The sequence below is a fragment of the Tachyglossus aculeatus genome, chromosome 3 (assembly GCF_015852505.1).
Source record: "Tachyglossus aculeatus isolate mTacAcu1 chromosome 3, mTacAcu1.pri, whole genome shotgun sequence".
NCBI lineage: Eukaryota > Metazoa > Chordata > Mammalia > Monotremata > Tachyglossidae > Tachyglossus > Tachyglossus aculeatus.
Window position 1 is genome coordinate 102,896,669 of NC_052068.1, and position 27,193 is coordinate 102,923,861.

At 47.5% G+C, this 27,193-nt stretch overlaps 1 pseudogene; it reads right to left on the reverse strand.

Annotated features, from left to right (window-relative positions):
• Positions 1-16,716, reverse strand: part of LOC119925321 — a 30,041-nt pseudogene extending 13,325 nt beyond the window's left edge.
• Between the last annotated feature and the right edge of the window lie 10,477 nt (positions 16,717-27,193).

Genomic DNA, 27,193 nt, shown 5'->3' on the forward strand with positions numbered 1-27,193 from the left:
GAGTACAACACAACACTATAACAAACACATTTCTTGCCCACAACGATCTTACAGTCTATAGGGGGAGATGGACATTAATATAGATAAATTCCAGGTACATACATAGTGCTGTGCTGTGATACTTGATGGGCCATGATAAATCAAAGGAGCAAATCGTAGTTGGGGCGGGGGGGGGGCGTGGTAAATAAAAGGAGCAAGTCATGGTAACGCAGAAGGTAGGGGGAAAAGAGGAAATGAGGGTTTAGACAGGGAAGGCCCCTTTGAGGATATGTGTCTTCAATAAGGCTTTGAAGGTGGGGAGAATAATTTTCTGTCGATTATGAAAAGGGTGGGCGTTCCAGGCCAGAGGCAGGATGTAGACGAGAGGTCAGCGGCGGGATAGGGGAGATCGAAGCACAGTGAGTACTTTGGCATTAAAGGAGCAAACTGTGTGGGCTGCGTTGTGGTAATAGAGTTATGAAGTGAGACACACGTTCATAAATACATACAGAGACATATATTCTTTTATTTCCCTTCCTCACTCCCTACTGCTTTTTCCATGGTCTCTTGAGTGACTAGAGATTCCTTGCTGCCACGGATCATTCATTACAATGCATCAGCTCTGATCATTCCCGGCAGCCCTCAAGTTTGAAGACAGAAAGGAGAAATTTAAATCATATACAGTAATTGCACTGGGTTTTTTTCAAAGTTAAGTTCACTTTTCCTGTGAAGAGCAGTGATATCATCATTCTCTTCGCAGAACATTTACTCTTTCCTGTTACAGAAACGAAGAAGGCAATACTGTTCCACCAAGGCAGAATCGCGAATTTTGGGAACATCATCTGCGATCATCACTAGGCAATGACCAGGATTAACCTCTTCTCTGCAATTTAGACTGTGAGTACAATGTGGGACAGGGACCTGATAGACTTGTATCTGCCCCAGTGTTTAAACAGTGCTTTTTAAATTTATTGGATGACTCTCTCCCCCTCCAGACTGTAAGCTTATAGTGGCCAGGGAATGTGTCTGTTTTCTTGTTGTATTGTACTCTCCCAAGCGCTTATACACTGCTCTGCACACAGTAAGTGTTCAATAAATTCGATTAATTGACTGACTGACTACTTCACTCGTAGTAAGTGCTTATCAAATGCCATAAGAAAAGAAGTAGATTACACTCCGAGGGCCCTAGAGGTTCCTTAACCCGTTTTATCTTTATCTGGGTCCATCATGATGCAGGTGGGGATTGAAAAATTATTTGGAGGAAAAGGAGTTATCTTGGCTGACATGGATGGAGAAGATGGTCGATTATCCAGGTTTATTTTTTCCCAGCTCTGTCACAGGTCTTTTGATCATCTCGAGCAAGTCATTCAAATACGAATCACGGTCGCACTCACAAAATTTACAAGTACACGACTAAAAGAGAAGAAATACATAAGGTAGTGAAAGTGGCTAATGGAACATCCCAACTAGGAAGGGAGCTATCAATCAAGGAAGGCTTCCTGGAGGAAGTAGCTTTTCACCCTGAAGGAGGGTTCTGATGTTTTCTGGCTGAGGGAAGAGAGCAGGGTGTTTCCTGGAGCGGAAAGGAAGTAGGATATGGAATAATGCAGGATTGTCAGCGAGGTACATTTGCAAGGTATGCTTGGGAAGAGGAAAGGCCACAGTCTGAGTAGGAGGCTTGGGAGAAGAGATTCGATTGGTATCGGGAATCAGTATGACAACCCTAAAACCAACAGAGAGGAGTTCTCATTTGATGTGAGAAATGTTTTGGTGAGAAAAATGTAACACATTCTCAGCCCACGAGGAGATTCCACTCGAATGGGAAAGAAAGAAATATAAAGATTTATTAATGGAGTGATCCGAACAAGTTATTCAGTGTTCATTGAGATTCCCCGCTCCACCACTTGCCTGCTGTGTGACCTTGGGCAAGGCACTTCACTGCTCGGTGCCTCGGTTTCCCCATCTGTAAAAGGGGATTAGAACTATGAGCCCTATGTAGGACAGGGACTGTGTCCAACCCGACTATCTTGTATCTACCCCAGCTCTTAGAACTATGCCTGGCACACAGTAAGCACCTAAGAAATACCATAATATAATTCATTAATAATCATTCATTCATTCATTCTACTACTTCTGGAATTACTTCTGATGTTACCCAGCGCTTAGGACAGTGCTTCACAGAGTAAGTGCTTAACAAATGCCATCACGATTACTATTATTACTACATCATTATTACTTATCTACTATGACTACTTCTATTAGTGTTACTACTTCTGCTACTACTACTGCTGCTTTTCTGCAACTATCAATCAATCACTCATTTATTGAACACTTGCTATGTTCTAGGCACTGAACAGTACGTTTGGGAGAATACAATATAGTAGAGTAGGTAGTCATGATCCTTGCCTATAAGAAGCTTACAATCTAAAGAGGGAGACAGACGCTAAGATAAATTCCAGACGGTTATGTACATGAGTGCTGTGACACTGAAAGAGGGATGAATATCAAAGTGCTTATAGTATACAGATTCAAGTCGGTACGTGGCACAGAAGGGAGGGTTTAGTCAGGGAAGGGTTTCTGGAGGAGGTATGATTTAGTAGGGCTTTGAAGACACAAATCCTCCAAGAGGCCTTCCCTGACTAAGCCCTCCTTTCCTCTTCCCCCAGCCCTTTCTGCTTCGCCCTGACTTGCTCCCTTTATTCATCCCAATCCCAGCCCCAAAGCATTCATGTACAGATCAGTAATTTATTTATTTATATCAAAATCTGCTTCTCCCTCTAGAATGTAAACTCTTTGTGGTCAGGGAATGTGTCTGTTTATTTTTATATTGTACTTTCCCAAGAGATTAATACAGGGCTCTGCACACAGTAAGCTCTCATTAAATACGATTGAATGAATGAATGAATGAATGAATGAAGTGGATGTATTGGTGGCCTGTCAGATATGAAGAGGGAGGGAATTCCAAGCCAGAGGGAGGATGTGGGCAACAGGTCTGTAGTGAGAAAGAAGGAATTGAGGTACGACGAGTAGGCTGGTATTAACGAAGCTAAGTGTGTGGGTTGGGTTGCAGCAGGAGATGAGGGAGGTAAGGTAGAAGGGGGAGAGCTCATTAAGTACCTTACAGCCTATAGATAGGTTTTTCTATTTGATTCACAGATAGATGGCCAACAATTGGAGGTTTTTGAGGAGAGGGGAGATATGGACTGAACCTATTTTTAAGAAAAATGATCCCTGCGGCAGAGTGAAGTATGGACTGAAGATGGGAGAGACAGAGAATCACTATTACTACTACACTTTTTATTTATTTATTAAATCTTTCTTTCAATCGTATTTAATGAGCGCTTACTGTACAAACCATTTGGGAAAAGACAATACAACAATAAAGAGTGACAGACCCTGCCCACAGTGAGCTCACAATCTGGGATAGGGGGAGACCAAAATACAATTCAATACAAATAAACGGAAACCAGTACAAAAAATAAAATAGATATATACATAACTGCTGTGGGGCTGGAAGAGGGGAGAAGAGCCAAGGGAACGAGTCATGGCAACGTAGAAGGTAATGGAAGATGAGAAAAAGTGGGACTTAGTCTGGGAAGGTCTCTTGGAGGAGATGTGCCTTCAGTAAGATTTTGAAGAAGTGGGTGGAGAGTAATTGTCTGGCGGATTTGAGGAGTGAGGGCGTTCCAAGCCAGAAGCAGGATGTGAGCTACGGATCGGTAGCGAGGCAGGCGAGAAGGCACAGTGCGAAGGTTAGCACTGGGGAAGCGAAGTGTGTGGGCTGGATTATAGAAGGAGAGAAGTGAGATGAGGCAGGAGGGGGCAAGTTGATGGAGTGCTTTAAAGCCAATGGAGAGGAATTTTTGTTTGTTACGGAGGTGGACGATGAGCCATTGGAGTTTTTTGAGGAGAGGGGTGACGTGTCCAGAACATTTTGGTAGAAAAATGATCCGGGCAGCAGTGTGAAATATGGACTGCAGTGGGGAAAGATAGGAGGCTGGAGGTCAGCATGGAGAGACTGATGCATAATCCAGGCGGGATAGGATGAGTGATTTTATTAGCGTGGTAGCAGTAAGGATAGAGAAGAAAGGGTGGGTTTTAGCGATGTTGTGAAATCCGTCAGGATTTCATGATGGATTGAATTTGTGGGTTGAATGAGAGAGAAGAATCAAGGATAAGGCCAAGGTAAAGGGCTTGTGAGACAGTAAGGATGGTGGTGCTGTCTACAGTGATGGGAAAGTGCTACTACTACTACTGCTACTACTACTACTACTACTACTACTACTACTACTACTACTACCACTATTACTACTATTCTGAACCCCATGCAGGACAGACATTCTGTCCAACCGGATTTCCTTTTATCCACCCCAGCGCTTAGTACAGTACCTGACACATAGTAAGCACTTAACAAATACCATAATTATTATTCTACTGATGATACGATCACAACTAGTTTTAACGCCTTTCAGAAAAGGATGGGGTAGGTCTATTGGACAAAGTGGTGGGTGGCTCAGACTTGGGAGTGGAAACAGAAAAAGAGGATGAGGAAGGAAGACCTGAGGGAGGAGCTGTAAATCCGTCCTCACTAACGAAAGCTTTGGCCATTCAATTTCATTTTATGTTACAGAATCACAAGCAAGGCTCCAAAGCCTATTATTTCTTCTGTACACAACACTCTCATAGGTTCTTAGGGAAGCAGTATCAATCAATCAGTGTTATCTATTGAGTGCTTACTGCATACAGAGCACAACAATGGACTACAGATTCTGCCTGTGGGGATTTTACAATCTAATGGGAGAGATCAGCAGTAAAAAGTAGCTATTGAGGAATTCACCCTGATGTTCTAACCCAGAGGTAAGGGAGATTATCAGTCTCGTCAGCCATCTCCAGGCAGAGCTGGGATTAAAACCCTAGATATCCCAGAGCTGAGAACCATCAAATGGACCCGTAGCAGGGTTCCAGACCAGGATCTCCCTGGTGAAAAGGAGACAATCCTAACCCCTCAGAGATCGATCCAGCCAGCAAAAATACCAAACCAGCAGATTTCTTTCCAATTGTCGCTATCTCCTTCCGTGCCCAAATCAGAAAGGTCAGATATGGGACAGGAAAAACCAGTAGAGATCAGATTTCAGTAGAACCTAGATACTTAAGGAGGAACATGTACTTACTTTTCTGACATTCTCGATGGTTTTGGTAGGAGTTTTCACCATGAATATTCAGTTTGTTCGTTTGAAAATCTGAATCGACCCTCCTCCTGTTTTCAGGAAGAATTCCATGCCATTTAGGTAGCACAAATCTCTCCCCAGTTTCGTGGTGCCCTGCCAGGCAGGACGGAATCTCTCATCCTCCTCCATTTTCCCCAACATGGTATAGTTTGGTGTAGTTTGAGGAGGGGAGAGGAGTTGGGGTCCTGGGCGACACCCTTTCTGCCAGCCTACCTGTGGGATGTAGAAAACTCTGTTCTAAGGGAAGGAAAGCCAGGATAGCTGAGACTGGAGAAAGCAAGCTGCTTCCTAAGAGTCACAGAAAGGAGATTTGGCATTATTCAAAGCAGAGAAGCAGCGTAGCTCAGTGGAAAGAGCACTGGCTTGAGTGTCAGAGGTCATGGGTTCAAATCCCGGCTCTACCACTTGGCAGCTGTGTGACAGGGCAAGTCACTTCATTTTTTCTGTGCCTCAGTTACCTCATCTGTAAAATGGGGATTAAGACTGTGAGCCCTACGTGGGGCAACCTGATCACTTTGCATCCTCCCCAGTGCTTAGAACAGTGCTTTGCACATAGTAAGCACTTAACAATTACGATCATCATTATTATTATTATTCCTCTCTCCCCCAGCCCTTATTTTACAGGGACAAAGTTCAGCCCCTTTTTTGAGTTCTTCTCAATGCAGATGGGGAGGGCTGTTTTGATAATAAAAGAGACATTCCCTGGAGATGCCTATTGCAAGGCACTAAGGAACCCGGCTCTCAATCCCACCTGAAGAAAGAATTTTAAATTGGGTGGGAAAGAGGCAGTGCCAGGAAAGACCCGGAAGGAAGAATGATGGAGATCTTGAAGGGTTCTTTGCTGGAGCTGGGGCTGGCTTCACCAATCCACTCATCACCCAGTGGCCCCTGTTCCCTGGGACCCGTGGGGGAAAAGTACTGGAGCGCTGCTGTATCAGCTGCTGCTGTTGCTCTTTTGTTTTTCTTCTGCTGTTCTCAAGAAAGTGGAAAATATCCTTCCGGTCCTTAGTCCCACTTCATTCATTCAATCGTATTTCATTCGATCGTATTTATTGAATACGGAGCACTGTACAAATCCCTTGGAAGAGTGCAATATAACAATACGCAGACATATTCTCTGCCCACAGCGAGCTTACAGTCAGTCTAGAGGGAGAGAAAGACATTAATATAAATAAATAAAATTACAGCTATATACATAAGTGCTGTGGGGCTGGGAGGGGTCAGTGAATAAAGAAAACAAGTCAGGGCGATGTAAAAGGGAATGGGAGAAGTACCGCGTGACGTACTCAGCAGTGCCTGACCACATCGGGAACGCTCAGGAATTTCTGCAGATGACGACATCTTGGACATTTCTAATTTACTGAGCAACATATCTGTAATGTAGTTATTTATATTAATGTATGTCACCCCTTCTAGACTATAGGGCCGTTGTGGTCAGGCAATGTGCCTAAAGTAATATTGTATTCTCCCAAGCTCTTAGTACATGTTCTGCACACAGTAAGTGCTCAATAAATATGGTTTACTGGAGATGTTCTGTTCTGTGACTACAAGTGGCAACCGCTCTCCCTGCTAGCTCTCTGGCAATGCGGGATGTGGGGCCATAGGTGCTAGGGGTTGAGGTCGGGGGAAGAGGCGAGAAACTGTGAAGGTTCAGTGCCTTGCAATCACCACTGTTACACACAGTAGCTGCTCAAACGTCCGTGATCTATATCAGGAACTGTCTCCTCTGCTGGACTATTGTTATTATTATTATTATCAATTAGAATTATTGTTTTCGTTGAGCACTTACTATGTGCCTGGCACTATACTAAGCGCTAGGGTGGATACCATCAAATTGGGTTGGACACAGTCCCTGGCCCACATGGGGCTCACAGTCTCTGTCCCATTTTCAAGATGAAGGAACTGAGGCCCAGAGCAGTGAAGTGACCTGCCCAAGGTAACACAGAAAACAAGTAGTGGAGCTGGGATTAAAACCCATGACTTTCTGACACCCAGGTGCCCTATTCCCTACGCCATGGTGCTTCTCGAGAAAAGTGAGATCGTTGAGGGCAGGGAACTGCCACATCATCATTTTCATACTTGTCACCCTCACTTATGTCAATACTTTAATACTTAGGGGTAGTCCGCTACATGAAATTTATTTTACTGTCTGTCTCCCCTGTTAGATTGTAAGCTCTTTGAGGACACGGTTCATCTTCCCCAACATGGTGTAGTTTATAGAGTATGGGCCTGGGAGTCAGAAGGTTCTAATCACGACTTTGCCTGTTGTCTGCTGTATGGCCTTGGTCAAGTCATTTCACTTCTCTGTGTCTCAGTCCCTTCATCTATAAAATGGCGATTAAGGCTGTGAGCCACATGCAGGACAGAAACTGTGACCGACCCGATTTGCTTTCATCCACCCCAGCATTTACTACAGTGCCTGGCACATAGTAAGTGCTTAACAAATACCACAATTATCATTATTATTATATCTCTACTGTTCTCTTCAAAGCACTTAATGAAGTACTTTAAATATAGTAAATATTCAATAAATACAATTGATTGTTTGACTAATAATTCTTGAATATTCTCCCAACTGTTTAGGAGTGTTCAATAAATAATAATAATTTGTTAGACTGTGAGCTCCTTAAGGGTAGGGATCATGTCTACTAACTCTACTGTACTCTCCCAAGAACTAATTCATAGCCCTGCATACAGTAAGTACTCAGTGAATTATATTGGTTGACGATTTATTAGTGGATCTATTATTCGGATTCTAGGGGATCTACGGAGGTTTCTTGTTTCACTGTCACACTTAGATGTGAGAGCGTGGCTGAGATCACTGCTCTCACCTTCAAAGTATGGAACTTGAAGTATTGGGGGCAAACGTGCTACAAACGTTTGGTAGGTACTAGCACTTGGTAGGTGCTCTATCATTCAATACTATTGACGGGAAATTCTGGACATGGCGACCAGGAGGAATAACTCGGTCTCCTCCGACAGGATAAAGAACAGCTGTGTTGCACAACTGTTGTAAGAAATGGTCCTGCCCCAGTGATTTTTGCAGCTAGGAAACTGGGAATGCAGCTGGACATGAAGAAGATTTCCAGGAAGGAGAAAATGTGCAGGAAGAAGTACATAGGAGGGAAGAGACAGGAGTCAAGAAGACAGAGGCTGATGATGGTCAGGTTTCTGGTGAAGTTCAGCACATACGTAAAGAGGAGAAAGGGGGACGATCAGAATACATTACTGAGGGTCATGATCTGTTCCAAAAGAATCAACTACGGCTTCTCATGACCACCACCCAACTTCTACTAGAGCTGCAAATCGAAATTCAAAAAAGTCTGCCTCAACCAAGAAAACAACCCAAGAACATAGCTTTGGAAGAGAGGCAGAGATATCTATGAAGGTAATGAAAATATTTCATAAGCCCTCTTTTCCGAACAAATGTCCACTGAATTATAACACCATCCCCTGCTCCTCTGGAAGATTGACCAACCAACCAACCAACTAACCAACCAACCAATTAATTGAGGATCTATAATGTATAGAGCATAAAGCACTGTGCTTGGAAAGAGAGAGTTAGTAGAATGAGAAGATGTGATCTCTGCCCTTAAGGAGCTTAGTATGGGAGAACAGGAACTTTTATCAATTAGATAGGGGGCAGAAGGAAAGAGGATTTGTACATGAGGTACATATACTTAATAGACTGCATGAGATATGGACGGAGAAGCAGCATAGCTTAATGGAAAAAGCCTGGGATTCAGAGGGTCATACGTTCTAGTCCCGGCTCTGCTACATATCTTCTGTGTGACTTTGGGCAAGTCACTTCACATCTCTGTGCCTCAACTACCTCACCTGCAAAACGGGGAGTAAGACTGTGAGCCCCACTTGAGACAGGGACTGTGTCCAGCCCAGTTTGTTTGTCTACTCCCCAGCACTTACTACAGTGCCTGGCACATAATATGCGCTTAACAAATATTATTATTAGCATTATTAGTATTATTATTACCGATGGTGAGTACCCAAAGGCTTAGGTGCTGAAATGGCGGTTGTGAGGGATATAAAGCGAGGATATCAGTGGTCAATCAGGAAAGACTTCCTGGCAGAGATGTGATTTCAGAAGGGTTTTGATGATGGGGAGAGTAGTGGTGTGCCAGATGTGGAAAGGGAGAGTTCCAGGATGAAGGAGATTTGTTGGCAATGGGCGAGATGGGGACCAGGGTGAAAGGGTGAAATATGATCTGGATAAAAGCTGTAAAAATCACAATCCTTGTCGTACAAGGAACAGGGATATACTGATGGTTAAACAAAGGGTTCTGAACTGTGGTTTCTCAGTAGATCTGTGTTGTATTCTCTCAGAAAAGCCTTATCCAGACAAAGGAATCTCCCAAGGCCTGATGCTCCCCAGTTTCAATTTACAACAGAAAATACGAATTAAGATTGGTGGAAGCTCTTGTTCTCTGGGTAGCTGTGGGGCTGGCTCGAGGGTAGCTCTGTCTCCAGGCTCTGAGGAACCTCCTCCCCACCGCACCCCTACAGAGACCTATGTTCCAAGATTACTAATCATTCTCTTAGTGCCTCATTAGTCACTTCTCAAAGTTTATGTCTCAGGAAAGGACTCGATTTGCCTACCTCTGACACAACAATGGAATGATGAGCTGTTCCTGAGTGGGTTTGATCACTCCAGAGGGATTGCTTTCGAGACGCAGCAAGCCCTAGATCAAAGAGCATGAGCTTCAGAGTCAGAGGACCTGGGTTTTAATCTTTTGTCTACTGGGTGACCTTGGACTAGTCACTTAACTTCTTTATGCCTTAGTCTCTCATCTGCAAAATGGGTATCAATAACTATTCTTCCCCTTATTTCGACTGTAAGCCCCATACATTGATTAACTTGTATCTATCTCTGCACTTATTACAGTACTTGGCACACAGTAATGGCTTAACAATAATAATAATAATTGTATTCATTAAGCAGTTACTATGCGGCAGGCACTGTACTGAGCGCTGGAGGTTATACAAGCAAATGGAGTTGGACACAGTCCTTGTCCCACGTGGGGCTCACAGTCTTAATCCCCATTTTACATATGAGGTAAGTGAGGACCAGAGAAGTGAAGTGACTTGCACAAGGCCACATAGCAAGCAAGTGGTGGTTCGAGGTTTAGAACCCAGGTCCTTCTGACTCCCAGGCCCCTGTGTCCTGCTGTTTATCAATACCAAATACCAAATACCACTATTTTAATTGTTATTATTGTTATTATTGTTATCAATAATATTTCGCTGTTAGAGAGTTGTGAAGAATCTGGTGCCGGGTCACTCAGAACTCTTTTACATCCAATCTCCCCACAGGGTAGAAACAATTTGCAATTAGCCAATCACTGTAATATACTGAACACTTACTGTGTACAGAAAGCTGTAGTGAGCACTTGGAGCAGTGCAATAGATGTAAAAGACATGACCACCCCCACCCTCAAATAGATTACAGTCATTCGGAGTATTGAATGAGTGTTTATTGTGTTTGAAGCACTCTACTGAATGTTTGAGAGCATATAATAGAAAAAAACACAATTCTCGCCCCCAAGGAACTTACAGTCTAGCAGGGGAGATGGGCACTAAAGTCATTTACAAATGAAAGAAGTGTTCTTATAGTAGACTAGGTAATATTATATGCACTAAAGTATAATGAGAAGAGGTGAGTGCAAAAATGCTGAAATTTTTGTGCGATGATGTGACCTAGGAAAAAGAAAATTAATTGGTATAGGCATCATGGAATTAAAATAATAATAATAGCAGTATTTTTAAGCGCTTACTATACACCAGCTACTCTACCAAACACAGAGGTGGATGCAGGCAAATCGGGTTGGACACAGTCCCTGTCCCATGTGGGGTTCACAGTCTTAATCCCCATTTTACAGACGAGGTAACTGAGGCACAGAGAATTTAAGTGACTTGCCCAACGGCACAAAGCAGACAAGTGACACATTAGAACCAATGACCTGTCTCTCAGGCCTGTGCCCTAGCCACTATGCCATGTTGCTTCCCTATAACTGGCCATCTAAGACACTGTTCTTGTTCTCTGCATGACTTCCCTGATTAATTTCGAACACCGTAGTCGTCGTCCTGTGCATCTCTGTACTCTTTGTCATACTCCGACCCAAAGCACTTTAGCACAGATGGATGTATTAATTCGCCGACCTCTTCTCAACGTCCTGCTTCTGGTGTGGAACACCCTTCGTCTGCATATCCGACAGATCATCACTTTCCCCACCTTTAAAGTTTTACTGAAGGCACGTCTCCTCCAAGAAGGTTTCCCTAACTAATCACTTAATTCCTCTTCTCCCTCTCCCTTCTGCGTCAACCTTGAGCTTGTATTTGCACCCGTTCTTCACCTATCCATCTCCATTTGGAAACATTTCCGGGAATGACAAGGACGGCAGACCAGGTGGTAATAATGGTATTTGTTTAGCACTTACAATGTGTCAGGCACTGTACTGACCGCTGGGGTGGATACAAGCAAATCAGGCTGGACACAGTCCCTGTTCCACATGGGTCTCACAGCCTCAATCCCCATTTTCCAGATGAGGTAACTGAGGCCCAGAGAAGTTAAGTGGCTTGCCCAAAGACACACAGCAGACAAGTGGCAGAACAGGTATTAGAATCCACGACCTTTGACTCCAAAGCCTGGGCTCTTTCCACTAAACCACATATGAATAAATGCTGAGGATAGATGTGAGGGGGGGGGGGAGCGAGCAGATGGGAATGAGTTAGGGAGTGAGAGAGGAAAGTGAGAAAATGGGAGTAAAAGATGGTGAGCCTTTGACTTCCTCCCCCGTAATGACCAATGACGTCACTCTTTCAGCTGGAGGGCCTCATTTAGCTCGGATATAGAAGGAAATGTGCAAAAAATCCATTACATGTAGGGATTTCTATTGGCTTCAGCACAGATGTGTTGAGTAAATCTCGAAAAGTCTCTATTATGGAGAGGGAAAACCCTTAGTTCTCCAATGCGTGAAGCAGCAAGGCTCAGTGGAAAGAGCCCGGGCTTTGGAGTCAGAGGTCATGGGTTCACATCCCAGCTATGCAACTTGTCAGCACTTGTGCTTGATAGCACTTGTCAACTATGTGACTTTGGGCAAGTCACTTAACCACTCTGGGCCTCAGTTACCTCATCTGTAAAATGGGGATTAAGTGTGTGAGCCCCACGTGGGACAACTTGATTACCTTGTATCTACTCCAGCGCTTAGAACAGTGCTTTGTACATAGTAAGAGCTTAATAAATGCTATTATTATTATTATTATTATTATTATTATTATTATTATGCGTGATCGAGGGCAGAAGGAATTTAGAAGCAGGGAGACCCGTCCAGGGGAAAAATTTTCAGAAAGGCCAGTGCACGGGTGTAAAGAGGGACGGATAACCGTCAGATCAGGCTTTTTGGGTGGCAGATGAGGCTTTAGGCTAATATACAAGCACCGAGTCTCTGTGGTCGAGACTTTGCATCTCCTGTACATTTTCCTAGATGTATTTCGTCGCCGAGGAGCCTTAACCTCCTGGATGAAAATCCAACGCGGTGCACAAGGTCCCTGATTCATTCATTCCTTCATTCATTCATTCGTATTTATTGAGCGCTTACTGTGTGCAGAGCACTGTACTAAGTGCTTGGGAAGTACATGTTGGCAACATGCAGAGACGGTTCCTACCCAAGAACGGGCTCACGGTGTAGAAGGGGGAGACAGACAAAAAAACAAAACATGTGGACAGCTGTCAAGTCGTCAGAACAAAGAGAATTAAAGCTAAATGCACATCATTAACAAGATAAATAGAATAGTAAATGTGTACAAGTAAAATAGAGTAATAAATCTGTACAAATATATGCAAGTGCTGTGAGGAGGGGAAGGAGGTAGGGCGGGGGGATGGGAAAGAGGAGAGGAAAAGGGGGGCTCAGTCTGGGAAGGGTTCCTGAAGTAGGTGAGCTCTCAGAAGGGAGGAGGAGAGCTAGCTTGGCAGATTTGTGGAGGTAGGGCATTCCAGGACAAGGGGAGGACATGGGTGGATGGCGGGACAGGCGAGAACGAGCTACAGTGAGGAGGTTAGCGGCAGAGGAGCGGAGGGTGCGGCTGGGCTGTAGAAGGAGAGAAGGGAGGTGAGGTACGCGGGACGAGGTGATGGAGAGCCTTGAAGCCGAGAGTGAGGAGTTTTTGCTTAATGCGTAGGTTGACTGGCAGCCACTGGAGATTTTTAAGGAGGGGAGTAACATGCCCTGAACGTTTCTGCACAAAGAATATCCTGAAGCAGCGTGATCAGAGAGGAGGCTGATGCAGTAATCCAGTCGGGATAGGATGAGATTTTGAACCAGCAAGGTAGCGCTTTGGATGGAGAGGAAACGGCGGATCTTGGCGATGTTGCGGAGGTGAGACCAACAGGATTTGGTAACGTAGTGGACGTGAGGTGTGAACGAGAGAGCGGAGTCGAGGATGACACCAAGGTTATCGGCTTGTGAGACGGGAAGGATGGTAGTGCCGTCTACAGTGATGGGAAAATCAGGGAGTGGGCAGGGTTTGGGAGGGAAGATAAGGAGTTCAGTCTTGGTCATATTGAGTTTTAGTTGGCGGGAAGACATCCAGATGGAGATGTCCTGAAGGCAGGAGGGGACCAGAGCCTGAAAGGAGGGAGAGACAGCAGAGGCAGAGTTGTAGATTTGGGTGCCATCAGCGTAGAGGTAATAGTTGAAGCCGTGGGAGTGAATGAGTTCATGAAGGGAGTGAGTGTAGATAGAGAACAGAAGGGGACCAAGAACTGACCCCTGAAGAACCCCTACAGTAAGGGGATGGGAGGGGGATGAGGAGCCCGCAAAGGATACTGAGAATGAACGGCCAGAGAGATGAGGAGAACAAGTAGAAGACGGAGTCTGTGAAGCCAAGGTTGGATAGCATGTTGAGGGGAAGTGGGTGGTCCACAGTGTCGAAGGCAGCTGAGAGGTCGAGAAGGATTAGGACGGAGTAGGAGCCGTTGGATCTGGCAAAAAGGAGGTTATTTGTGACCTTTGAGAGGGCGGTTTCGGTGGAGTGTAGGGGACAGAAACCAGATTGGAGGGTTGTCAAGGAGAACACTGGCGTTGACGAATTTGAGGCAGCGGGTGTAGACGACTCGTTCAAGGAGTTTGGAAAAGAATGGTAGGAGGGAGATAGGGCGATAACTAGAAGGGGATGTGGGGGCAAGAGAGGGTTTTATTAGGATGGGGGAGATGTGGGCATGTTTTAAGGCAGAGGGGAACGAACCAGTGGAGAGTGAGCGGTTGAAGATGGACCCTAAGGAGGGGAGGAGGGAAGGGGAGAGAGATTTCATACAATGAGAGGAAATGGGGTCTGAAGCACAGGTGGATTAAGTAGCACTTGAGAGGAGGGAGAAGATCTCATCTGAAGATACTGATGGGAAGGGTGGGAGAGTAGCGGAGAGTGTTGAGAGCCGGGGGGTTGGAGAAGGGGGAGGAGTGACTTTGGGGAGCTCAGACCTAATGGAGTAAATTTTACTGATGAAGTAGGAGGCCAGATCGTTGGGGGTGAGGGAAGGAGTAGGGGGAGGAACCGGGGGCCTGAGAAGGAAGTTAAATGTACGGAAGAGCTAAGGGAGAGGATGGGCATGGGTGTCAATAAGGGAGGAAAAATAGTTTTTCCTGGCAGAGGAGAGGGCAGAGGTAAGGCAGGAAAGGATAAACTTGAAGTGAACCAGTTTGGCTTGTTATATAGACTTTCGCCAGCAGCGTTCAGCAGCTCGAGCATAAGACCGAAGGAAGTGGACAGTAGCAGTGATCCAGGACTGTGGGTTAGTTGTACGAGAGCGGCGAAGGGAAAGGGGAGCGAGCGAGTTGAATTGTGTAGAGAGGATAGAGTTGAGAGCGGTAATCTAGTCATCAAGATTGGGTAGAGAGGAAAGGGAGGCGAGGTGGGGTGTGAAGTGCTCAGAATGACGTATGGGGTCGAGTGAGCGGAGGTCTCTGTGAAGTAGTAATATAGATTTAAAGGGGAGAGGAGTGTGAGTGAGGAGGCAGGTGAGAAGGTTATGATCAGAGAGGGATTTCAGAGTTGGTGGGGGTGGAGAGAGTGTAGCGGTAGGAGATGATGAGGTCGAGGGTGTGACCAAGTTGGGGAGTGTGAGAGGTGAGATGGAGCAGGAGGTTGACAGCGTCAAGGACAGATAGAAGGAGGGAGGCAGAGGAGTCACCAGGGACATCCATGTGGCTGTTGAAGTCTCCGAGGATCAGAGTAGGCATGGAAAATGTGAGAAGGAAAGTGTGAAAGCGGTCAAATTCTTTAAGGAAGTTGGAGATGGGGCCGGGGAGGGGCAGTAGATGACGGCTACAAGAATCTGGAGGGGGTGGTAGAAGCGAATAATGTGGGCTTCAAAGGAGGGGAAGGAAAGGGAGGGGGAGGGGTAGTGCGAAAGCGACATTAGTGAGCGAGAATGAAACCGACCCCTCCTCCTTTTCCGGTGAGTCTTGGGGAGTGGGAGAAGAAGAGGCCTTCACTGGAGAGAACAGCAGAAGAGACCGTGTCATCCGGAGAAAGCCAAGTTTCAGTCAGAGCGAGGAGGAGTAGAGAGCTGAAAAGGAATAGGTCCAGGATGAAAGGGAGCTTACCTATAATGGCCTTCTTGACCTGCTAGTTCCCCAGGGTGTAGATGAAAAGGTTCAACATGAGGGCCACGGAAGTGTTCAGCACGGTCACCCCCTTGGTCAGGTTCACCCTGTCATTGGCGGACGGTTTGATGTGCATTAAGATGCAGCTGTCATATGTGATGAAGACCACGACCGTGTGGGAGGAACAGGTGGAAAAGGCTTTTGTCTTTTGCTGAGCAGAGGGAAGTCTCAGGATGGTGCGGGCAATGGCTGTGTAGGACACGACCACTAACATCAAGGTGACCAGTTGTGTCCTCAAGGACAAGATGAAAGCCATCAGCTCCAGGAACGCGGTGTCCGAGCAGGAGAACAGGAGCATAGGGGAGACGTCACAGAAGAAGTGGTCAATGTCTATCGAGCCACAGAAGTCCAGTTGGAGGCCGAGGATAATGAGGAAATATGACCAGGAACCCGGTTAGCCAAGAGCAGAGGACCGGTAGGGTACAGACATTCTGACTCGTGACTGTCGTGTAGTGCAGCGGCTGGCAGATGGCGACGTAGCGGTCATAGGATATGGTGGCCAGGAGGAAGAATTTGGTCGCCGCCAGCAGGACGAAGAATAGCTGTGTTACACAACAGTTGTAGGAAATGGTCCTGTCCCCCGTGCTGATGGTGGCCAGGAATCTGGGAATGCAGATAGACGTGAAGCCTATCTCCAGGAAGAAGCAGCGCAGGAAGAAATACATAGGGGTGTGGAGGTGGGAGTCCAGCAGGGTGAGGGTGATGATGGTCAGGTTGCCGGTGATGTTCAGTATGCAGGTGACAGACATGCAGAGGAGAATCACGGTCTGCAAGTCTGGATCGTCCGTGAGCCCCAGGAGGATGAACTCATTCACTTGCGTGTGATTCCTCATTCCCGACCTGTGACTCCTTTTAAATAACCCCAGAGAACCATCGGTTTGACTTATTGGAGGGGGACAGAGGACGGTGTCGTCTCTTGGTTCAGATTAGGTGGGCAGAGACAGCTCCGCATTGCTTAGAATTCTCCACTCCGGGCCAAGTGTCCGAGACCTGGGGCATGGCAGGGTCAGGACCCAATCCTCGAGATGACTTCATGGATTTATGGGGGACACCTCCCCGCCTGAAAACGGACGTCTGATATAGTCCCAGCAGCGATCCTTAGGTTCAGCACGGAGGACCTCTCTGACAAAGGAGTAGAGATAATATTTACTGAGAACTCTGGAGGAATAATAAAAGTGTTTTTGCCAAGTCCTTACTATGTGCCAAGCACAGTACTAAGCGACGTGGTGTATATAGAATATTTAGGCTCCACTTGGAACTCACAATCACAGTGGTAGACCAAAAATTGAATCCCCATTTTGCAGATGAGGGAACTGTTGCACAGACAATGTAAGAGACTGGGTTAAGGTCGCACAGCAGGTAGGTGTCGGAGCAGGGAATACAACACCTGTCTTCTGACTCTCAGGCCATTCTTTTTCCACCAGGCGAAACTACCTCGGAAGATCAGAAGATTTAGATAAAGGTAGAGGTGGGGTGCCCAGAGATTTAGCAACCATCAGGATCAAAGGGGATAGAGCAAGAGCATGACAGTTCAGAAAGGCCTGGATTCTAATCCCAGCTGGGCCACTTGTCTGTTGTGTGACCTTGAGCAAGTTACTTAACTTCTTAGAGTTTCAGTTACCTCAACTTTAAAATGGGGATTAAAATTATGAGCTCTACGTGGGACTGGGACTGTGCCCAAACGGATTGATTGCCTTGTGATTTCTCAAGCGCTTAGTGCCTGGAACAAATTACATGCTTAGCAAGAACCATAATTATTACTATTATCATTATTATTATTATTTAAAATAGTTTTTATTATTGGGACCCTGCTGCAGAAAGTAAGGGTGATAAAGTGAAATGGGGATAGAGTTCTGGTGTGTGTGTGTGTGTGTGTGTGTGTGTGTGTGTTCCTCCCCCTCCTCCGTCCCTCACCCCCAACGATCTGGCCTCCTACTTCATCAGTAAAATTAACTCCATTAGGTCTGAGCTCCCCAAAGTCACTCCTCCCCCTTCTCCAACCCCCACACTCTCAACCCTCTCTGCTATTCACCCATCCTTCCCAGCAGTATCTTCAGATGAGATCTCCTCCCTCCTCTGAAGTGCTACTCCATCCACCTGTGCTTCAGATCCCATTCCCTCTTATCTTATGAAATCTCTCGCCCCTTCCCTCCTCCCCTCCTTAACTTCCATCTTCAACCGCTCGCTCTCCACTGGTTCCTTCCCCTCTGCCTTCAAACATGCCCACGTCTCCCCCATCCTAAAAAAGCCCTGTCTTGACCCCTCCTCCCTTTCTAGTTATAGCCCTAACTCCCTCCTACCATTCCTTTTCAAACTACTAGAACGAGTCGTCTACACCCGCTGGCTCGAATTCCTCAATGCCAACTCTATCCTTGACCCTTTCCAATCTGGCTTCCGTCCCCTACACTCCACCCTCTCAAAGGTCACCAATAACCTCCTTCTTGCCAAATCCAACGGCTCCTACTCTATCCTAATTTTCCTCGACCTCTCAGCTGTCTTCAATACTGTGGACCACCCACCTCTCCTCAACACGCTATCCAACATTGGATTCACAGACTCCGTCCTCTTCTGGTTCTCCTCTTATCTCTCTGGCCCTTCATTCTCAACAATCATATTTCCTGAGCTCCCACTCGGGCCCAAAACTGTGTTGAGAGCTTGAGAGAGGACAATGGAATCAGGAGCTGGGAAGCATCGTGGCCTAATGGAAAGGAACAGGGACCTGGGAGTCATAGAACCTGTAACACTAATCTTAGCTCTGCCAATTACCTGCTGCGTGAACATGGACATGTCAGTTCACTTCTCTGTGCCTTGGCTCTCCTATACTCCCTCCTACTTAGACTGTGACTCCCTGGCGAGAAAGGGACTCTGTCCTACCTGAGTAATATTTATCCACTCCCAATCTTAGAACAGTTTGACACACAGTAAAGCGCTTAACAAATACCATAAAAATGTGGATTCATTCATTCAATCGAATTTACTGAGCGCTTACTGTGTGCAGAGTACTGTACTAGGTGCTTGGAAAGTACAATTCGGCAGCAGATAGAGACAATCCCTACCCAACAACGGGGTCACAGCCTAGAAGGGGGAGACAGACAGCAAAATAAAACAAGTAGACAGGCATCAATAGAGCATCAAAATAGACAGATAGAAATGTAGATACATACAAATCATTAATAAAATGGAATAATAAATATGTACAAATATACACAAGTGCTGTGGGACGGGGAAGGGGTAGAGCAGAGGGAAATAGTAGGGGTGATGGGTAGGGGAGGGGGAGCAGAGGAAAAGGGGGCTCAGCCAGGAAAGCCCTCCTGGGGGAGGTGAGCTCTCAGTAGAGCTTTGAGGGGGAAAGAGAGCTAGTTTGGCAGATGTGAGGAGGGAGGGCATTCCAGGACAGAGGTTTGGATCCTTCACCCTCCTGCTTACATTGTGTTCACCAACTGAGGCAGGGAAGTTGTCCATCCTGATTATCTTTTATGTACATCAACGCTTAGTACAGTGCTTGTCACATAGTAAGCAAGTACCTTAAAAAAGAGACATGATACCTGTCTTCAAAGAGTTTACCGTCCTTAGGGGGATTTCCTGCTTTGGACCGCAGGGTCCTGCCTCTCTTCCCGCCCTAGTGGAGCTCATCACTAGCACTGCCTTCCCTAGGAGAAGTGGGAGAACATCATTAGCTTTTCCTGGAGCCCCTATCAGCGTCCTTACCTGTTACCAAGGAGAAGATGTGCCTTCAATAATGTTTCGAAGGTGATTAGGGGGCCGGAGCGGGGGCGGGGGTAGTGGACTGTCGGATATGAAGAGGGAGGGCATTCCAAGCCAGAGGCAGGACGCAGGCAAGAGGTCAGTGGCGATTGATCTCCAGCTCGTGGCCCGATCCGCCATGATAGAGCTCCAAATACCAAGGCCTTTCCCTAACCAAGGCTTTAGGGAAACACAGGACGATAAGGTCAGTCCCAAAGTGCGATGGGGATGGAGATGGAGTTATCCTGCAGCTGCAGCGGCTCCAGGAGGCACTGCAGGCTCCATTCCAAAGCAGAGACTGGGGGACCAGCCAGAGCGCCAAGGATCAAGGTGTGTTTGCGTGTGAAGGGGGCTGCGGGTCTCGGCTGTTGGAAGGGGTCCGACAGTGAAGCCTGGACCTGAGACAGGTTTGGGTGTTGCGGGGGAGCCGTGGTAGGGCACCAAGCCTCCTGCAGACGGGGGTGAGGCTCCAAAGCAGCGGCAACTCAGACTCTCTAGGTGTGCAGCAGGGGAGAAGGGAAAGCAGGATGGGAGGGGCGGTGATATCAATCAATCAATCAATCAATCAATCGTATTTATTGAGCGCTTACTGTGTGCAGAGCACTGTACTAAGCGCTTGGGAAGTACAAGTTGGCAACACATAGAGACAGTCCCTACCCAACAGTGGGCTCACAGTCTAAAAGGGGGAGACAGAGAACAAAACCAAACATACTAACAAAATAAAATTAATAGAATAGATATGTACAAGTAAAATAAATAAATAAATAGAGTAATAAATATGTACAAACATATATACATATATACAGGTGCTGTGGGGAAGGGAAGGAGGTAAGATGGGGGTATGGAGAGGAGGACGAGGGGGAGAGGAAGGAAGGGGCTCAGTCTGGGAAGGCCTCCTGGAGGAGGTGAGCTCTCACTAGGGCCTTGAAGGGAGAAAGAGAGCTAACTTGGCGGATGGGCAGAGGGAGGGCATTCCAGGCCCGGGGGATGACGTGGGCCGGGGGTCGATGGCGGGACAGGCGAGAACGAGATACGGTGAGGAGATTAGCTGGAGAGGAGCGGAGGGTGCGGGGTGGGCTGTAGACGGAGAGAAAGGAGGTGAGGTAGGAGGGGGCGAGGTGATGGAGAGCCTTGAAGCCCAGGGTGAGGAGTTTCTGCCTGATGCGCAGATTGATTGGTAGCCACTGGAGATTTTTGAGGAGGGGAGTAACATGCCCAGAGCGTTTCTGGACAAAGACAATCCGGGCAGCAGCATGAAGTATGGATTGAAGTGGGGAGAGACAGGAGGATGGGAAATCAGAGAGAAGGCTGATACAGTAGTCCAGACGGGATAGGATGAGAGCTTGAACGAGCGGGGTAGCGGTTTGGATGGAGAGGAAAGGGCGGATCTTGGCAATGCTGCGGAGCTGAGACCGGCAGGTTTTGGTGACGGCTTGGATGTGAGGGGTGAATGAGAGAGCGGAGTCGAGGATGATATCAAGGTTGCGGGCTTGTGAGACGGGAAGGATGGTAGTGCCGTCAACAGAGATGGGAAAGTCAGGGAGAGGGCAGGGTTTGGGAGGGAAGACAAGGAGTTCAGTCTTGGAGGTGGCATCTTGAAGCCCCCTCTCCGCGCTACGTGTCCTCAGGCGGCAGAGGTGACGACAAAACTCAGAATTCCCTCCCCACACGGTGGACCACAACTCAGGTCACGATTTGGAGCAGGAAAAAGAGACCATGGCAGCCCGGAGACGTCCCCCAGCAGTAAGAGCTCCGCGCCTGGGGCTTCCTTGTGGAAGCACCCCGGGGTTCACCTCCCTGACACCGAGCCAGAGCCTGATGAAGGCGACAAAACGAAGGGAAGGAGACACCACCTACCAGTCAGTCAATCAAGGGTATTTACTGAAAGCCACCCAGAGCAGTACAGTGTACTGAGTACTTCCGAGTGCCCAATATAAATAGTAGATACAATCTGTCATCTTTATCATTCTCTATCTCCCTGCCTCTCTCTCTTCATGGTTACGTATACAGAATCCGTTGACTTCGTGGGTGAGGAAGACCCAGTGAAATAAATAAAGTGACAGTGGGAGGAAGGGTTAGGACGACGGGTGAGGGCTCTGATAGGCTCCTGGAAAGGGGAATGACTTTCTTCCACCTTATAAGGGATGTCAGTGTCTCCACTGAGACAGGCGAAGAGGCAGGACCGTGGGGATCAGCCTGGGTGAGATAGACGAGGTGGAGGCACAGTGAGAAGGTTGGCATTAGTGGAGCCAAGTGTGCGGGCTAGGTTGTAGTTGGAGACTAGTATGGTGAAGGGGGCGGGCAAGGAGATTGAGAGCTTTAAGGCCAACAATGGTATGTTTTTGTTGGATGCGGAGGTAGATGGACAACCACTGGAGTTTTCTGAAGATTGGGGAGACATGTCTTGAATGTGTTCTAGAAAAATGATCCAGGCAGCAGAGTGATATATGGACTAGAGTGGGGAAAGCCAGAGGCTGGGAGGAAGGCTGATGCAGTAATCTAGGCGGGATAGGATGAGTGATTGGATTAACGTGGTAACAGTCTGGAGGAAGAGGAACGGGTGGATTTCAGCGATGTTGTGAAGGTGGGACTGACAGGATTTAGTGATGTGTTAAAACCCCACCCCTGTCAACAGCTCACGCTCAATACCTGGACAGGCGGCCATGGGCTGAGACCTCCTGGGAAGGTGTGGGATTAAGGTTCCTGACTAGGAGCTAATGGTTGACTCTGTGTTCTGTATGTATGCCTCTATGGGGGAAGTAGCATCCGTCAGTTCCCCTCTCCTTCCCTTCCTCCTTTCCGTTCCCCTTGGGTCTTCCCTTGTCTACCGCACGTACAGGAGGAAAGTTCTTCCTTCCCCAGCTCTTGGGGTGTTCTCCTTCCTCAGCTCTCCCTTCCCCACCTTCTTGTTTGAGAAGGAAACGGGAAGAGGCCAGTGTATTTCTGTCCACCACGGGGAAAAGAAGTGAGGTACCTTTACCCTCTGCTCTGTGCAAGACGGGACACAGGAGACACCCGTGACTCTAATGCTAGCTGGGGTGTCCTGGCCCGAAATGGGGAAGACTTTATCCCAGAGCAGCTCTAGCTATGATTATCCCACTTGCCAGGGAAGCCGCCGCCTGACAGAACGTGGAAGAGTTTCCAGACAGAATCCCAGAACTTCGGCCTCTCTGGCACTCTGCTCCCCATATCCTTCTCTCCGGGGTGTCGTAGGTCCCTGTGCTATCAGGTCATGGCTGAGACAGGGCGACCCAGACACACCCCGCTCCTGTCATCGGGACTCTCCCAGGGGCACGTCTCCATGTCCACTCCCTCCAAGAATGCCTAATCAGTGGTTGTGGACTGGAGATTATGACAGACCCATTTATTCAGCCTTCCAGAATCTCAGAATGACCAGAGCCCCTTCGGAGAGTCGCCTTGGAGGTTACTAATGTTCTACCCACCGCTGCAGCTCATGTGACAATATGTGTCCCCGTAGGGACACACATACTGACATTCGGTCCAGTGTCTAGCTGAATCCCCGCGGGCACTCTGAGTTGGCTTTTCCTACGGGAGTACACTGTCATGGGCTGAACCGGCAGTTAATCAATCAATACATTAGTCAAACTAGCGCCTCCCTGTAGGACCTCCCGGAACTGATGACCGTATGTCCCGAGGTGACCCTTGGGTACCGGCCATCTCAAGGTCAAAAGCTATCTCGTGACCACCTGAGCCAGCAGGTGGAACTCGGAAGTGAGGGTGGGATACCGCCCCCACGAACAAATCTGCTAGATTGACAGCCCACACTGGGAATACAGAAGGTGTCCCTCCCCCCCATGCCAATCAAATTAGGTATGGAGGAGGGGGGGAGGGCACAGATTGGATAGACTGAGGCCGGAAACTGGAATGGCCTAGGGGCACAGGCAATAAATACCTGTCGCCTCTGACCTTCGGGGTCAGAACACCAGGATACGCAGCAGCAGGAGCAGCCCACGTGTCTCTCCCTGCCCAGAAGGCCAGATGCCGGCTCTACAACCAGAACCAACACACTGAGGCAAGGGCCGCGGGATGGGTGAGTGTCTCTTGGGTGGGACCCAGGTATCCCGCTGCTGATGGGAATTATGAGTGTATTCCTCCCATGTAGGGAGAGCACATTGTGAGAGCTAGCCGCCCACCACGTGCGCGGGTAATGTAATGAATTCTTCCCATGTGGGAAAGTAAGTGGATTCTTCCCGAGTGGGAAGTGCACATGGGTGAGAGTTAACCAACTCACCCACGCGCGATTAACGGATGATTGTGTTCCTCCCGTGTAGGGAAGCTCTAATATTGCTAACTGATTATATTCCTACCGAAAGGGAAGCTCAATCCATTGCGCCTAAACAATTACATAAATTCAATTCACCTCGCGGAATGAATTTTATATAAAACTTAGGCTTTCCGTCCCCGGCCTCTCTCTCTCTCGCCTCGCCGATCACTGAACGAACCCGTCCCCGGACTGCGGGTGACACCGTACTACCTTGACCAGGCCTCAGGTGAGCAGGGAGAGAAAGGGCTGGGATCAGTCTCTGCACTTGGTAACATTTCTGGGAAAACAACAAGGATGCCAGACCAGGTGCTAACCAGCTTCCCCCATCCTGTAGTCCGGTGCTGTTTCCCTGATCCTAAAGCTTCCTGTGGTTTTCCCCGAAATCTTAGCCCTCTTCTAGGATTTCTGGTTTCATATTAGTATGCCCTTCCCGTAACGCTCACCTCGCCTCATATGAACTGAGATTGCGGGCATATAAATTAATCAAATTAGTCAGTCAATACATCACTCCTTTAGTCCATCTCTGGTATTTTATGAGCATCTACTGAGTGCAAATCAATTCATCAGTTGATCTCACGGTACCTTTTCAGAGCCTATTGAGTGCAAAGCAGTCCATTAATCAATGAAATGACATTTGTTGATTACTTGTGGAGTGCTGATAGCATATATTGAAGGCGTGCCGACTATTACGCAATCCATCCATCAATCAAGTGGAATCTATTGGCTGCCTAGTATGTTTTAGGCACTATACTACTACTTTCCAGTGAGGAGAAGGTGGAGATGAGTTTCAAAGAGTGGAAGCCAGAGTGAAAACCCTTGTTAGCCAGGGAGCGGAACAAATAGGACAGATTGGAATGCCCACCCAAATCAGATGAAATCAGTGCAATACAGTATACCCGAAACATTTGCATATATGCCGAGGATATATGTGAGAGGGGGAGTGAGAGGGTTGGAGTGAGCTGGAGAGTGGGACGATGGGAGAGGGAGAGAAAAGAGTGAGGGTGAGAGTGAGAGAGGGGAGTGAGAGGATGGGAGTAAAAGGTGGTGACCTTTTGGCTTCCCTTCCCTGGAATGACCAATGAGGTCTCTCCTCATTCATTTATTCATTCATTCAATCTTATTTATTGAGCATTTACTTGTGTACAGAGCATTATACTAAGTGCTTGTGAAAGTGTAATACAGCAATAAAGAGAGACAATCCCCACCCACAACGAGCTCACAGTCTACAGTGGGGGAGAGATACATCAATACAAGTAAACGGACATCAATACAAATAAATAAAATTAACGTTCTATACCTAAGTGCCAAGGGGCGAGGAGAGGGGGGAAGAGCAAATGGAAGTAGTCAGTGTTAAAGGGTCTCTTGCTAAAAGGCCTCATTTAGCTCGGATAAAGACTGAGAATAATCAGCGTGGCTTAGTGGAAAGAACACGGGCTTGGAAGGCAGAGGTCATGGGTTCAAATCTCGGCTCCATTGCTTGTCAGCTGTGTGACTTGGGGCAAGTCACTTAACTTCTCTGTGCCTCAGTTACCTCATCAGCAAAATGGGGATTAATCAATCAATCAATCAGTCGTATTTATTGAGCGCTTACTGTGTGCAGAGCACTGTACTAAGAGCTTGGGAAGTACAAGTTGGCAACATATAGAGGCAGTCCCTACCCAACAGTGGGCTCACAGTCTAGAAGGGGGAGACAGAGAACAAAACCAAACATATTAACAAAATAAAATAAATAGAATAGATATGTACAAGTAAAATAAATAAATAAATTAATGGAGTAATAAATATGTACAAACATATATACATATAGACATGTGCTGTGGGGAAGGGAATGAGGTTAGATGGGGGGATGGAGAGGGGGACGAGGGAGAGAGGAAGGAGGGGGCTCAGTCTGGGAAGGCCTCCTGGAGGATGTGAGCTCTCAGTAGGACCTTGAAGGGAGGAAGAGAGCTAGCTTGGCAGACGGACAGAGGGAGGGCATTCCAGGCCAGGGGGATGACGTTGGCCGGGGGTCGACGGTGGGACAGGCGAGAACGAGTTACGGTGAGAAGATTAGCGGCAGAGGAGCGGAGGGTGCAGGCTGGGCCTGAAACTCATCTTGCCTTATGCCGTCCAGTCTTCTCCGACCCATAGCGACGCCACGGACAGATCTCTCCGAGAACGCCCCACCTCCATCAGCAGTCCTCCTGGTAGCATTTCTGTAGAGGTTTCGTCCTGTCTGCACCCCGATGTCTTTGGGGAAGCAGGGAAGGATGAGGGAGCCAGGTCTCCCATGACACATCGGGGGCTCAGGTGCCTTCCTTAGTCCTTTGAGCGGGCTGATCTGGAAAGCTTCTCCAGGGAGGCAGAAAGAAGCTGGACTTCTGCCTTTTCTCCTCATGCAGCCAAGGCCCTGACATTACTGACAAACCGCCTACAGTAACCAAACTAAGATTGTGAACTCCAAATGGGACACCCTGATCATCTTGTATCCTCCCTAGCACTTGGGAACAGTGCTTTGCACATAGTAAGCACTTAACAAATGCCATCATCATCATTATATAATATTATTATTATTATTATTATTTGCAAAAAAACACATTGACCCTGGAGATTTCTATTGGCTTCGGTACAGACGCGCGAAAAAACCTCGGAACGTCTCTCACGTGGAGTGAAAAGACTTGACTCTCTTCTGAGTGGATGAGGACAAAGGGCTGAGGTAGCAGAGAGACTTGGGTAAGGGAGGGATTTCCAAAAGGGCAGTGCGGGGCGCATAGGGGATGGAGAACCATCAGGTCCTGGTTATTAGACAGCATATGAATAATTAGGCATCGGTACAAGTACCGAATCTCCCTGGTTGACCCTCTGCGTCTTCTGCATATTTTCCTGTTGGATTTCACCGCTGAAGAATCTTCACCCCTCGGTGGAAAATTGAACTCGGTTCTCCAGGTCCCTGATGGCCTGCTTGACCTGCTGGTTCCGTAGGGTGTAGATGAAAGGGTTCAGCATGGGGACCACGGAAGTGTCAAGCACGGCCACCCCCTTAGTCAGGTCCACCCTGTCCTTTGCGGACGGTTTGATATACATAAAGATGCAGCTGCCATATGTGATGGAGACCACGATCATGTAGGAGGAGCAGGTGGAAAAGGCTTTTCTCTTCTGCTGAGCAGAGGGCAGTCCCAGGATTGTGCAAGCGATAGCTGTGTAGGACACGGCCACTAACACCAAGGTGACCAGTAGTGTCCCCAAGGCCAAGGTGAAATCCATCAGCTACAGGAACCCGGTGTCCGAACAGGAGAGCAGGA